The sequence below is a fragment of the Mytilus galloprovincialis genome, chromosome 7 (assembly GCF_965363235.1).
Source record: "Mytilus galloprovincialis chromosome 7, xbMytGall1.hap1.1, whole genome shotgun sequence".
NCBI classification, from domain to species: domain Eukaryota; kingdom Metazoa; phylum Mollusca; class Bivalvia; order Mytilida; family Mytilidae; genus Mytilus; species Mytilus galloprovincialis.
Genome location: NC_134844.1, coordinates 63,681,672 through 63,695,800, shown reverse-complemented (window position 1 = coordinate 63,695,800; position 14,129 = coordinate 63,681,672). Strand labels below are relative to the sequence as shown.

General features: G+C 32.3%; 1 long non-coding RNA gene across 1 annotated transcript; it reads left to right on the top strand.

Moving 5' to 3' along the window:
* The first annotated feature begins 3,396 nt into the window (after window positions 1–3,396).
* Window positions 3,397–5,097, top strand: LOC143083460 (uncharacterized). Its single transcript, XR_012980716.1, has 2 exons — window positions 3,397–3,472; window positions 4,636–5,097. It is a non-coding gene; the product is annotated as an uncharacterized LOC143083460 (long non-coding RNA).
* The last annotated feature ends 9,032 nt before the right edge of the window (window positions 5,098–14,129 follow it).

Below are 14,129 nucleotides of genomic sequence, written 5' to 3'. Positions count from 1 at the left end.
TGGTGGCGACAATTAAAGTAAAATTTTAAAACGTTCAATCTAAAGCGAGTATACCTTATTTACGACAGCCACTAAACTACAGGCTCCTGACTTGGGACAGGGTATCATAGCATATGGCGTGTTTGTGTAGAGATTTCAATTTTACTCTCTCCTAAACTAGAACACTACGTAAGAACAAATTTTAAAAATCAGTTAAGATGGTTGAATCAACTCATCATATTGCCAAGAACAAACAAAATCAAAATCAAAAACAAAAACAAACAAAAACTTTCTTTCGGCACTTAGTTACTGAAAAAGTTCTATTTATTCACTTAGTAATTATATGTTATGCGAAATTATATGGTGGCCTTGTGCTCTTTTCTGTTTATGGTCGGTCGGGTCGTTGTCTCTTTGACACACCAAGTACCCCGTTTCTATTCTGTACTCAGTGAAATTTGTTTTCTCATAATGTCTTAACTTAATTAATTGTTGAATCTTAAAACTCCTCGATTGTCTTGAACAGCTGCGATTCTGTTGCCGAAGTTAACCGAATCGTGACATTGATAAACAATCAGCACAGAACAAGTGGATCACGTGAAAAAAAAATAAGTGAATTGATAGAGCCATGATATATTTTTTTATATATTTTTCATGTGATACCGTTTTTAAATAAAACATTTCCTAACCAACTATACGATGATTTGGTGTATTTGATTTGTCCTTTTAGAACAGTTATTACTATTTGCCTTCCAGTACACTTTTGTTTGTAATCTTTTATCAGGGTTTCCATCTGTCGAACTTGGGCTTTGCGTCGACCAAAATATCGACGAATTTAAGTACAAGAATACCTCGAAAGTAAATTCTGTGTTTATCTAGAATGTTTTGTACATGCACTAGTCTCGTCTCACTTATAAAATTATCGGCCAAACTGTTTATTCTCAACATGTTCAATGTTTCCTTGTGTTGTGTCAGAACAAAATAAAATAAAAGGTGTTTTATGGTTAATGCAGTTGTTTCATCGGCAACCATGCAAAATTTCAGTTTTTTTGTCTCTTTTGTTTGTGGATTCATTATTATTCGTCGAACACGACATATTGTCTTAGGTTAGGGAAGAGTTGCATGGGACGGCTCAATTAAATATTTGGATCAGACCCCTGGATTTCCTTCAACTATTTTACATTTGTTTATGTCAGTGTCTCTTAATTATAACTGATTATGCAGTATTGGTTTTGCTCATTGTTGTCGGATGAACAGCTACATCATTTGGTTGATGGTTTTCTGATTGGCAATCATACCACATTGTCTTATTATGTGTAATACTTACATGTGTAAACATTCAAATTATAGCTGACTATGCGGTATGGGCTTTGCTCATTGATGAAGGCCGTACGGTGACCTATAGTTGTTAATGTCTGTGTCGTTTTGGTCTTTCGTGAATAGTTGTCTCATTGGCAATCATACCACATCTTCTTTTTTATAAATTGTATATTTTCAATATAAGTTCAATTATGATAAGTAAAGCCGTCGGAACATTTAAGTGGGTGCAATTCTATTTTAAGTCGGGGAGAGATGTTACATTAAGTATGAATATGTGAAATTTGCAATCGAATGAGAGACAAATGGAAACCTTTAACGATTCAAACGTTGTAGATTTTAGAGACGTATTCCATCTTAGTGAAACAAAAGAGAATCCTGATCTAATATAGGTTAACATGATCTTCAAATCAAAGAGACACACAACTTTTGTACTGCAATACGGCTTGAAAATGAAAAGGCTGTCTCAACAATAATAACAAAGTAATGACCAGCCCTGTCCCTCAATTTACAACTGACCGGTTGTAATCGATGTATGTACATTGTAGTGTAGTGTAATATTCTCTTCCTATTCCTTTTTTATAATTCTTTTATCGATTTCACTTTAAAAGCAATATACTCAGAGTGTCAGTCTTTAAACATAAAGCGTTTTTGTATTCGGCTTCATGGCAAAAAATATTTGCTTATACTCCATAATACCGAGTGGTTAGCTTAGTGGAGAAGCGGTGAATACCGATTTTCAAGTACTAGTATTTGCATTAAACCTGTCAGGCATCAGTCGAAGCCAACAACTCAAGCACCCAAAGAATGCACGCTATGACGAAACCAAAAAGACGATGCCGTTCTATTAGATAGAAAATGATTATTGAAAAAATAATGCAAAAATGAATTAACATTTTCATTCAAGAGTAACAACTCATTTTAAGTGTCTTTTGCCGATTTTGATCACAAGATTCATTTAGATTGGAATTATTTTGCTTCCTATTTTTTGCTGCTTATGGTTAATTGAGAGTTTCTCAAATGTGTAAATATCTTCATTGAAGGATAATAAATCCTTTAACGAATCATAATTTTTATGACGACTATCAGTTAAAACAACTTAACTAATAATTGTTGCTGCTTAAATTTTTTTCTCTGCAAGATTATATGCAAAAAGATAGAAAATGATCTTTCATGCCAATTCCTCTCAGAAGTCATTTGATGATTTTGCTTTGTTTAGTTGTTTATTATTTCTCTCTATCGGCTAGTTGTAACCACAACCTACATGGAAATTGGCATTAAAGTGCAGTCTCTGTCTATTAGCGAGTCGACTGGTGATTGCGGTCAATTGACGGTGGCTTGAAAATAAACTTGTAGATCCGTTGTTTTCCTAATGGTTATGCTTTTTAATAGCTTCTATTTTACTAATTTAATTTCTATATATCAACTTAAGTATTTGATAAAATGCAAGCAATGGTTTATATCGAAATATAATGACAATTACTCCTATGCGTCAGGAGTCAAGTTGACAATTTCCAACATATTGATCTAATCTGAGCTGACATTTTTGCTGTTTAAAAATGAGACTGCAATACGTTAACCATTTGTTGTAGTAGTCTCAGTTCAAATACATGATAATTTTCAAGATCATGTCCCAATAAATTGATACAAATCGTAGTTTAAGGTCAAAATCTCTCATTAGGAGTCGACTGTTACAGACTTTAAAAAAACAAATACATGTATTAAATAAATGTCTCTACTTATCGCTTCTTGTGGCTATTGTTTGAAGATCTGGTCTAGCTATTATTTCAAGTTAAAAGCGAAAGCAACAAAAGTAAAAAAAAAAAACCTGCGAAATATGCTTAGAATGAAAAAAATTAAGGGTAGTTCACACAAATGGGGTTGTCCAATTTATCTGGAAATTTCATGGCGGCTGGAGCATAAACGACGTGTGCAAAACTCTGGTTTTCTCAATTGAAAAACACTAATGAAATAACTACAAATCAATTGGAAACGCAAAGATGAAAAAAAGAAGAAAGGTCAGGAATAATTATGTTCATTTTTAATACACCGCTATCGTACTTGCAAGTGTGCAGATGGAATTTGAAAATTCCCGGCATTTACCAGTTTTTTAAACAGTCACGTGATTCATAACCTTCCTGGTAACCAGACGGGAATGAACTTTATTTCTATTTAAAAGGTATTTTTTTTAGTTTTTTGGGGGGTATTCAGGATTAATTCTTCTCTAAATATTTTATGTATTTTCCCTTATACAAGAATGACCTAAATATATCAAATTTCAAAATGTTTATGAATTTCAACTTTCGTTTTTGGCTCGTACGTATTTACATATATTATGTTTATGATTATTTCTATCAAGTCCCAGACCTGGGTCAAACTGTTGTCTTTGATGGTTTATAATTTCATTGCTATAAACAAGGATATGTATGATACTATACCAATACTTGTCTATATGATATATATATATTGTACCAATGGGAAGGTTTATACTAACAGGATAACTTAAATATGGTGTACATTGTATGTCTTAATACCTCAGCTTCTACAAAGGGGCCAGTTGACAAAACACCAAAGAAATACCACCAAATCTAAAGAAAAGTCCAAATCTTGTAATAGTTATCTTTAAATGTTAAAAAAAGAATAAATTCCCAAATTTTATTTGACATAATTGGTTACAACATAATGCAAAGAACCGTAACTCTTATCCTTTTTGTGTAACAATATAACATGTAATAATAACTAATACAGTTTTTAATTTATTCCCCTAAAAAAATAGAAAAATAGAGACTTGACACAATTGATTCATGACATGTTTTGTCAAGTAATATATTAGTCTTCTCTACCAAGATTATCATTCATTTTCAAATTTTAAAACATTTTTAAATGGTTGCTATGGAAACGAACTATTTAGTAAATTCAAAATTTTAACGTTTTCGAATAACTTAGGGTTTCGTTTGTTAACAATGTAAATATTCATATTGTTTTTATTGATTAACTAAATTTCGATGGGACTTTAAGTTCCCTTATTTTCAATTTCAAAAGTGTCTTTTTCACCTATATTCAGGCAAAATGTTGTTTTGACGGTTACCATGGCAATGCACATTATACAGGAAAAATAATGACAAAATTTACTCATATACCAATGTTTTTATCATATAGGGCAAAACAAATTAATTCTGTGACATGTCATGAATCACCCTCTGCATGATTTTTAACAATACAGGTACTTTAAACCCAAGTCAAATTGAATTCAATTTAAGAATATTTACTTTTAAAGATGGTACCACTGACTGCAAAACTATTGTTATGGCTAATCATTTATCATTGATTCTAATTTTGTAGTGTGTTTAATGGCTGCACCATCTCAAAGCTGTGGTGTTTGTGACCTCCGTCACATCACAAAACCATGCATAGTCTGGTGTACAGAATGTGACGAGGGACTATGTTCAGAATGCAAGGAACATCATAGTTTGTCTAAGTCATCGAGAAGCCACAGTGTGATACCTATTGCCGAATACCAGAAACTGCCAGCGGATGTCCTGAAAATTACTCAGTATTGTACCAGTCACGATAAAAAATATCAATTCTATTGCCAGAAGCATGAATGTCCCTGCTGCAGCACATGTATCGTGGAATGTCACGAAGAGTGCCGGAAAATTGTCGAATTAGAGAATATCATTCGTAACGCCAAATCTTCCAATGCTATGTGCGAGATAGAGGAATCATTAGTTGAGATAGCAGAAAATCTAAAGAAGATTCGCCAGCATCAACAAAACAATCTGTTGACTTTTAAAGAAAAAAGAAAAGAAATCGAAAAAGAACTAAAGAAAACTAGAATGAAGATCAACAACCACCTCGACAAACTACAAGAAGATTTAATGAAACAACTCAACGAGCTCGAAGAAAAAGAAAACTCTAAAATTTGTCAGTTAATGGCCTCGCTAGAAAAGAAAGAAAAAGAAATAGGAGAATGCCAAAATAGCCTATTGAACATCAAGAAACACGCAACAGATCTTCAAATGTTTCTCTCAATTAAGCAAATAGAAGAGGACGTTTATAGCAAAGAAAAAAAATTGCAGGCTCTTGTAGAAGGCACGGAACAGCATACTCTTTCATATCAAACCAACACCTCTATCCAGAATATCATATTCGATATCAGAAGTTTTGGGGAAGTGCGTATTGAATCTTATCCATGCGACATAGTTCTGATCAAGAAGAAGGCCAGACAAGCCCAATTGATGATTCCAATCGTTCCAAAAAAATCTATAGAAAATATAAAGCTAACGGTACACAAGTCCATCGACACTCAAGGAAATACTATTTGCGGATGTTGCATACTTCCAGATGATAGACTGGTATTTACCTACTGCTTTGCTAAACAATTAAAAGTTTTCAGTGATAAAGGATCAAAAGACTTTGAGGTCCTGATGCCGTTTCAACCGTTTGATATAGTATACAACAGTGACGACAATACATTGGCAGTTACGTCCGGTAAATCAGAGAAACATTGTATCACTATTATAGACTTGGAGAAGAAACAAATCAAGAAAACAATTTCACTCGATTCCGAAAGTTTTGGCATAGCACTGAAAGATAATCAATTGATTTATTCCAGTTACAACAAAGGAATACGAATGATCAATCTAACCGACGATTCTATAAGTGTTATAGTTCGAGACAAAATTCCCGATGACTGCCACATTGCAACTTGTAGGGACAACATATATCATACAAACAACGATAAACACACTGTTATTTGTTATACTTTTCAAGGTAAAATACAATGGACATTTCATAACGAAAGCGTTCTAAAGAGTCCTCAAGGTATTGATGTAGATCATGCTGGTAATGTGTACGTGGTGGGATGCGAATCGAATAATGTGGTAGTTATCTCCCCTGATGGACAACAACATAGAGAAATATTGACAGGAAGTGATGGTCTTAGTTTTCCTATCTCACTTCATTATAGTGGACCAAACAATCAGTTGCTTGTCGCTAACTCCAACAACAAGTCTTTTTTATTCAATTGTAATTGAAAAATTAACACTTTGACATTATGTCTGTTTATATCATTAATTGGAAGTCTATGGACAGTAGACAATATCTATTTACACAAACAAAAGTCATGAATTTCTTCTTCATAATAATAATAATTAACTTTTCAATATTCCTCTATAACATTTGACTGACGAACGACACAGTTTAGTTTAGTTCGAACAACATGTTATCGAACCATATTTCTATATGTAATATAAAAATTAGGAGATTTGGTATAATTACCAATGAGACAACTACCCACAGAGTTCAAATGAAGTGGATGTAAGCAGTTATTGTCTGCTACAAAAGGTCCCGACATGAGCAATATAAAACAACTAAATTAGAAAACTGACGACCTAATTTATGACAAAACAATTTCCGAAAAAAAACATATATAACAGACTTGAACCAAGGCAACCACTGAACAACAGGCTCGATCCTGACTTGGAACAGGCACATAAACATAGTGGCGGGATTAAATATGTTTGAGTGCGCTCAGTCCTCACCAAAACGGGGCTGGTGTTACAGCACAACACAAGCCTAAACTATTATAACTCAATTGAATTATCAGTTCACCATGTAAAACTATCATTGACGATATCAGACCAGACGTGGATCCAGTCTTTCTTAACAAACCACGGAAACGTTCACAAAATCAAATAAAATTGAAAAAAGTTGGGTTTCAACCACCAGAATACCATTCCCGCACAACGCTAATGCAGACTGCATCCATTGATCTTCAAACATTAAAATGTATTGTTGAAGCTCAAATAAAAAAAAAGATTATAATACCAAATCACTGTAATTTAATCGTTACAGAACATGGAAAACAGACATATATTGCATTAGATTGCAGTACATTAAATGAATATTTATATGACATAAATTTCATTGAAAGTAAAAACTGTTCATGAATGTTGCAGAATAGATAGCAGATAGCATTTCTTACTTGAGTGTCGTAATTATGCATAACCCCAAAAAAGTAAACCCTAGCAACTATTATATTCCATGCAAATATCACTTCGCTCTTTGGCCTATAATGAATTCCTCTTTATCTCTGATTTTGAACAGCATTGAAACATATATCATAATGACATTTGTGTCATAAGTTTAACCTGCAACCGAAAATATCAGTGCTTAACCAGTTTTTATAAAGAACATTTAAAATCATTTAATTACGAGTCAAACAAATCGGGTCAATTAAGATATTTCTACTTCTTTTCAATTTTTGTTTACCTAACTTTTGCATTTAAGTTGGCAAATCGATTGTACAGGAAAGCTCCAAGTGATTGTACAGTAAATCTTCATGCGATTGTACAGTCAATAAAAATATACGACATTTAGAAAACGAATATACTAGTATTTGGGTTTCGTCTGGGCTTTGAAACTTTTAGAAAGGTAAGACTATATTTTCAGAAAAGGTAACCTATGCTTGGGATAAGAAAATCCTTGAATAATGCATACTTTTGTAAACAATAAATTTATAAAAATGACCATATAATTGATATTGATGTCAACACCGGAGTGCTGACTACTAGTCTGGTTATACCCTCGGCGACGAAAGTCCACCAACAGAGGCATCGACTCAGTGGTATACATAGTTATCAAAGGTACCAGGCTTATACTTTGATACGCCAGACCCAGGTTTCGTCTACATCAATCAATCAAGACCTTATAAAAAAGGATACAGCGAGAATACCAATCCCGCTAACATGAAATCATGCCTTCCTATATCTTATATATGTTTCTGTTCTTGAGAAAATATTTCATAACGTGACTGTTTTTTAATTTCACTGGATTTAAATATATTCATCTCAGGCACTATTGAACCAATTGAGATATAACTCTAACACTCTTAATTATATGTGTAGCTGAACTTGAGAGTATGGGTCATTATAAAAAAAAACATGCAAAACTATGTTATTTGGTTTGTTTAAGTCAAAAACATGAAAATATATCAAAATGTATCAAAATAACACTTGCATATGTTAAATATGAATGTTTTGTGATACATTATATACAGTTTACAGTATAAAATGTTATAAAAACATTCTTAATGTTTTCTTAAACCCTTGGATATAGACAGAATCAACTGTTATTTTTGACTATTAATCCTTTCAGACCTGTAATAGGACTATTATTCATATCATTTGTTATTATGATTTATCACTTTTTATTGCATTTTGATACATACAAACATTTTTTTAATGATTTCGGAGGTGTATCTTGGTTTTAAAATAAAAAAAACTTCACCAAAAGGAAAAGTCTCATTTTTTAAGTCAATGTATAGAGGGTTACTGCTCACAAGGAAGCTATTAAACCAAGAGTTCCAAATGGTGAAGTTGAAATCATCCTTTCGTAAATTTTACGGACGCCATCACGAGTTGGTTGACCGTTATGGAATAACCGTTTCACAAATGATATCGGATATGTTCCTTACGTCGTAACTACAACCCCCTTCCCTTTCATGAATGTGACCTACCGAATTAGACTATTTACCGGATTTGTAATCACATAAGCAACACGACGGGTGCCACATGTGGAGCAGGATCTGCTTACCCTTCCGGAGCACCTGAGATCACCCCTAGTTTTTGGTGGGGTTCGTGTTTTTAGCCATGGCGTTGTCGGTTTGTTTTAGATTTATGAGTTTGACTGTCCCTTTGGTATCTTTCGTCCCTCTTTTGTAAATGGTAGGGTAAGAGTTATCTTTCTCAAGATTTCAGCATTTGCAATAGTTTCTCCTTTAGCAATGTTACCTGTAAGCATGTTATGCAAAAGAAAACATATATTTATGTTGAAAATTTAGTGAAAAAATCTTAAAAGTTAGTAAAAGCTATATCATAAATGAAAATAGTGTCCATGGTGTACCCTTATAAAAATCATTTTTTTGAAAATATTTCCTGAACTTTGAATTATGAAATATATTGATTACAGAAACATGCACCAGTAACAACATATATAATAGGGAAATGGAGCACTTATTTCGTAACTGAATCTTAAAAGACAACTTAAATCATTGGTGTTACTGTCAATGGTGAGACCATTTTGGTAACATCATTGACCAGTTTAGTAACACCACTGAATATATCATGACAATCAGCATTGTTTTGTGTTTCTTTCATGTTTAACAGCGAAACATCATATTATTTATTAAAAAAACAATACTTATTTAACACTGTTTTAACATTATCATGTATTACATATACAAAGTTTTCACAAACTGATGTATGATGGTAACACCAATGACACTTTTTAGTAACACGATTGACATTTTTAGTAATGGATGTTTTGTTATATATATTTGAGATTTTTTAGCCTAAGAAGTATTTTTCATCTTTTTCTTTTGCTCAGTGTTCTTGGATTGTGTTCAGTACTTAATAAATGTAAAATTTGAAATGTGATGTCAATGGGGATACTTCTGTGTCATTGGAGTTACAGAAGGGTCAGTCGGTGTTACTATATAAAAATGAGACATTTTTTATTTTTTATTCATAAATGAAAGTGTTTTTAGGTCGTGTACAAAGGATTAAGTATATTATTATCAATTAATCTTGTACATTGTACATATATTCAGTTTGAGTGTATTTTTTAGTATTTACAACGGCCATAATTAGGACAGCCAACTTTTTTACGACAATTTAATGTATTCTGAAATTTATGTTTGAATAGAATGCACAGCTATATGAATAATGTCAATAAGTCGTAATTCAAAACTAAACAACAAATTGGATTAGTTGTTTGATGTATAACAATAATATATAGTACCTAAATGTATGTTTTAAATTGGTAACACCATTGACACGATTCTATCAAAGGATGACCTAAAATTGTAAAAATTGAAGGAACTCTTCATTTTTTCCCATTACATATTTCTGAATATCGTTGCTACCATACTATAAAATAGAGGGACAAATTTAAATGTTTTAAACAATGACATCATTTTTCAAAATATTACCTCGTCGAAATTTGCACTTTTTTTTATAATGACCTGTATATTTCATAAGATGCCGATGGTGTTTCCATTTCATTGGATTTAAAGATCTTCATCTCTGATAGTATTGAACAAATGGGACTCAATTGGCGTGAATTATCATTGAACTTGTATAAATTTAATTCTGTTCAATCAACCATATCTACTTAGTACTATGACCGAACATAGATATTACAGTTCAGTATAAATATACATGAAGTGCGCCTTTATCTGCATGTCATTTTGAAAATATATACAGATCTATACACGCACGTCTGTTTGCATTATTCTCTTTTGTAGTATATAGACACATCAAATTAATTCTAGATCGAGAAATAAGGACAAAACAAGCTTATATAATTACGATAACTTGACGACCCAAAAATCCATGTCTTCAACATATTTTGGGAACTTTTTGTCACTTTACAAAATAAATGTGTTTCCCATCGACGGAACCCACTTTTGATTGAGGATGTACGTTAATTCACCATCATTCAATGGCACGACCTTTAAATGCCAAGAATATAGCAACCAAAAACACATATGAGTACGGTATCGAGAAGTTTGATAGCATATGACTTGCATTATATATAGACATTCTTGGCGGGTGCACCAGAAGAGAAGTATTACAATTAGAAAAGTGGGATTCGGTCTCAAAACAAGACACAACTGAAGCTAGAGGTCATAAAAGTGAATGAAGTTCACGAAAAATGGCTCATATACGCGCATAACTGATATTTCTAAATAACGAATGCATTTAGAATCGTAAAACATCTTCTGAAATTTGAAGACATTAATTTCTAAACGAAATGTAATGGATACATAGTACAGCTAGTAGGCGTCTGTAATCGGATTTCCAAGAATTCTTCCTTAACTTAATACCGTTTTGTAAGAATATGTTTGTCTTTCTAAAAATGAAATTATTTATAAAATCAAGACGATAAAAATGAAATAATGGCTATTAATATCCAGTTGGAAATAAAATTTAAATTTCAGTATGAGAACATGATGAATGCGGTGTGAGTATGAAACATGTTTTGTACTGACCAACAATGTGATGGCCTAGATGTTTAACTAGCGTGTTAGTTCCCAAAGTAACAGTCCACATAAAGCAATTAATGTCCTGATATCCGTAAAACATGTATGTATTCTTTAGATGTGTGACACAGAAAATGTGCTAAGACTTGGTTGTTTTCTATATGATGACTGACTTGGTAACTGTATAATTTACAGTAGGGGTTCAATTCCTACAACTGGTTACCTTTCATTGGCTGAAAGACTAATCCTTTTATTCCGTCAAATGCTTTCAATTCGTAGGAAAACAAGAGTGCACACGCCTGCTTCACTTATCATTGAATTTATGTTGAAATGTGTAACATGAAGTTTTTACAAGTATCATATACATTTAACATTATCCATGTTCTGTGATGGTGATGTCATGATCAGATGAACCAGGCAAGACAGACATGTACACCTTATAATCTTTCAATACACCAAATATAGTTGACCTGTTGCTTATAGTCTCTGGAAGGCTGACAAAATTACGAAAGTTAGACCAATGAACCATGAAATTGGGGTCAAGGGGAAATAATACAAGCCAGACGGACACGTACACCTTATAATTATTTCATTTACCAATAACAGCTGTTCTATTACTTGTCTTTAAGGATTTGAAAAACAGATCGAAACCAAAAACACTTAACATTGACCAATGAACCATGAAATGAGGTCATGGTCATATGATACTTGATAGAATGACGTGTATACCTTAGATTAATTTGATACACTAAATAGAGTTGACAGATATACTAGTTGAAGTACTTGGAAAACAGACAAAAACCTAACATTAACCATGAAAATGAGGACAACGTCATACGATACTGGCTAGTGACATGTATACCCTACACTAATTTTATACACCGAATAAAGTTGACAAATATAGTAGTACTTGAAAAAAAACAAAAATAGCCCAACAGTTAACGTTGATCAATGAACCATGCAAATGAGTACAAGGTCATATGAAACCTTCAACACTGACATGTACCCATTACAGTCATTCCATACATCCCACTTCTAATATTATTTGAAAACGGACCTAATCAAGTAACTTTAAGCTTGATCACTGATAAATGCAATGAGGTCAATGTCAGGTGAATCCTGTCTAATGGACATGTAGACTTTACAAGGAACCCATATACCAAATGTAGATATCCAAAAATTTAAGTGAGAAATTCGCATTACAAAAAAAACTAATTTCACTGAACCATGAAAATGAGGTTAAGGACATTGGACACATGGCAGACGGAAACTTCGTAACATAAGGTATATGCATACAAGATATGAAGCATCAAGGTCTTCTACCTTCTGATATATAAAGCTTTAAACATTCTGAAATATAGAAAATTCATAAAAAAAATAGTTTACGCCGCCGCTGCCAGATTGTAATACCAATGTCTCGCGTACTGTAAATTTTATCACAGGCGAGATATTTTATAAAGCAGCAACCAATGCCCAGTATCGGAAGGTAACTAAAGATCAAAGAATCATCAGCTATGTCAAGCTTCTTATAAACACATCTATTTGCATTGATCGAGTAGTTGTTGTGCCTATATTTTTTTTAAAAACAAATAGAATCATTTACCAAGCAACTCTTTTGTGATTTTCATTAAAATTATTACCTTAGGTAATAATATTTTACACTTAAAATGAGTTTATAACTTAAAAATCTGATTTGATATCCTTAACAAATTGCTTGAGATGTATATGGATAAGTCTGAAAATTTTCATCACACGGCTCAAAATTATTTGTTCTCTATCTCAGAAGCAGATGGAACTATATTATATAAATAGATTATTAGGACACATTCGTTTTGGAATGCTGTACACATGTTATGCAGGGGCCTTGACCTGTTAAGATTATTATCCAATCAGCAAGGGGGTTTCCCAGTCACTTCTGCATGTGCTTTTCCTTTACTAATTGTTTTGCGAGATCATACTAATTAACTAATGAGATTGCTGCTTATTAATTTTCAATTAACAAAGCAGCACTAATTAGCATTGTCTTTGTTTTAAACACAAAATCATAATTATTCTAAAAGCAGCGCTTGCAGTCATTTTATATTTTTCGGGAAAATAGTTTCTTCCCACCCACCACTCCCTAGTGAACATTTTTTTTTATTTGCTATGTACATATATTACGGATATTGTTGCATTCGTAGAATCTATGCATACTTTTACATGTATATTGTTTAATTAGTAGAGTAGTATTGTTTCAAAGAACTCACAGTTTTTATGTACTTCTTGTATGGAGTACCACAGTTTTTCAATTTGATTTTGCTTTCTTTGTAAATATGTTTATTGCTTATTGATATGCAAAGAAATATTAAACTGTGATTCTTCTCCCGAACCTGAGAAATTAAATTAATAACTATGAAGCAACTGACAATATGGTTTTGATTGCAATCCAACCTTTACACTAAAAGCATGCTCTTCTCATTTTATTTGTTTTATTGGCATTGTGAATGAATGTATTTATTGTGCCTATTTTGTTTTGGTATTTGTGGTTGTAGTCCATATACTTACTTAAAGATGACAATTTTTAAAGGCTAATTTAAACTTCTATACTACACTTTGGTACAATTATAATTATAAGGACTAATGTTAACTTTAACAAATCTGAGAGAACAATTCTCCAACAAATTCATAACACTAGGTGGACAGTTACAATATGTGTTCATTCTTTAAAAATATAGGAGTTAATTACACAAATGTGTACATTCTTTTGAAAATCTTTCTTGTAAATTACTAAGTTTCCAAAAATTGTTTGGAA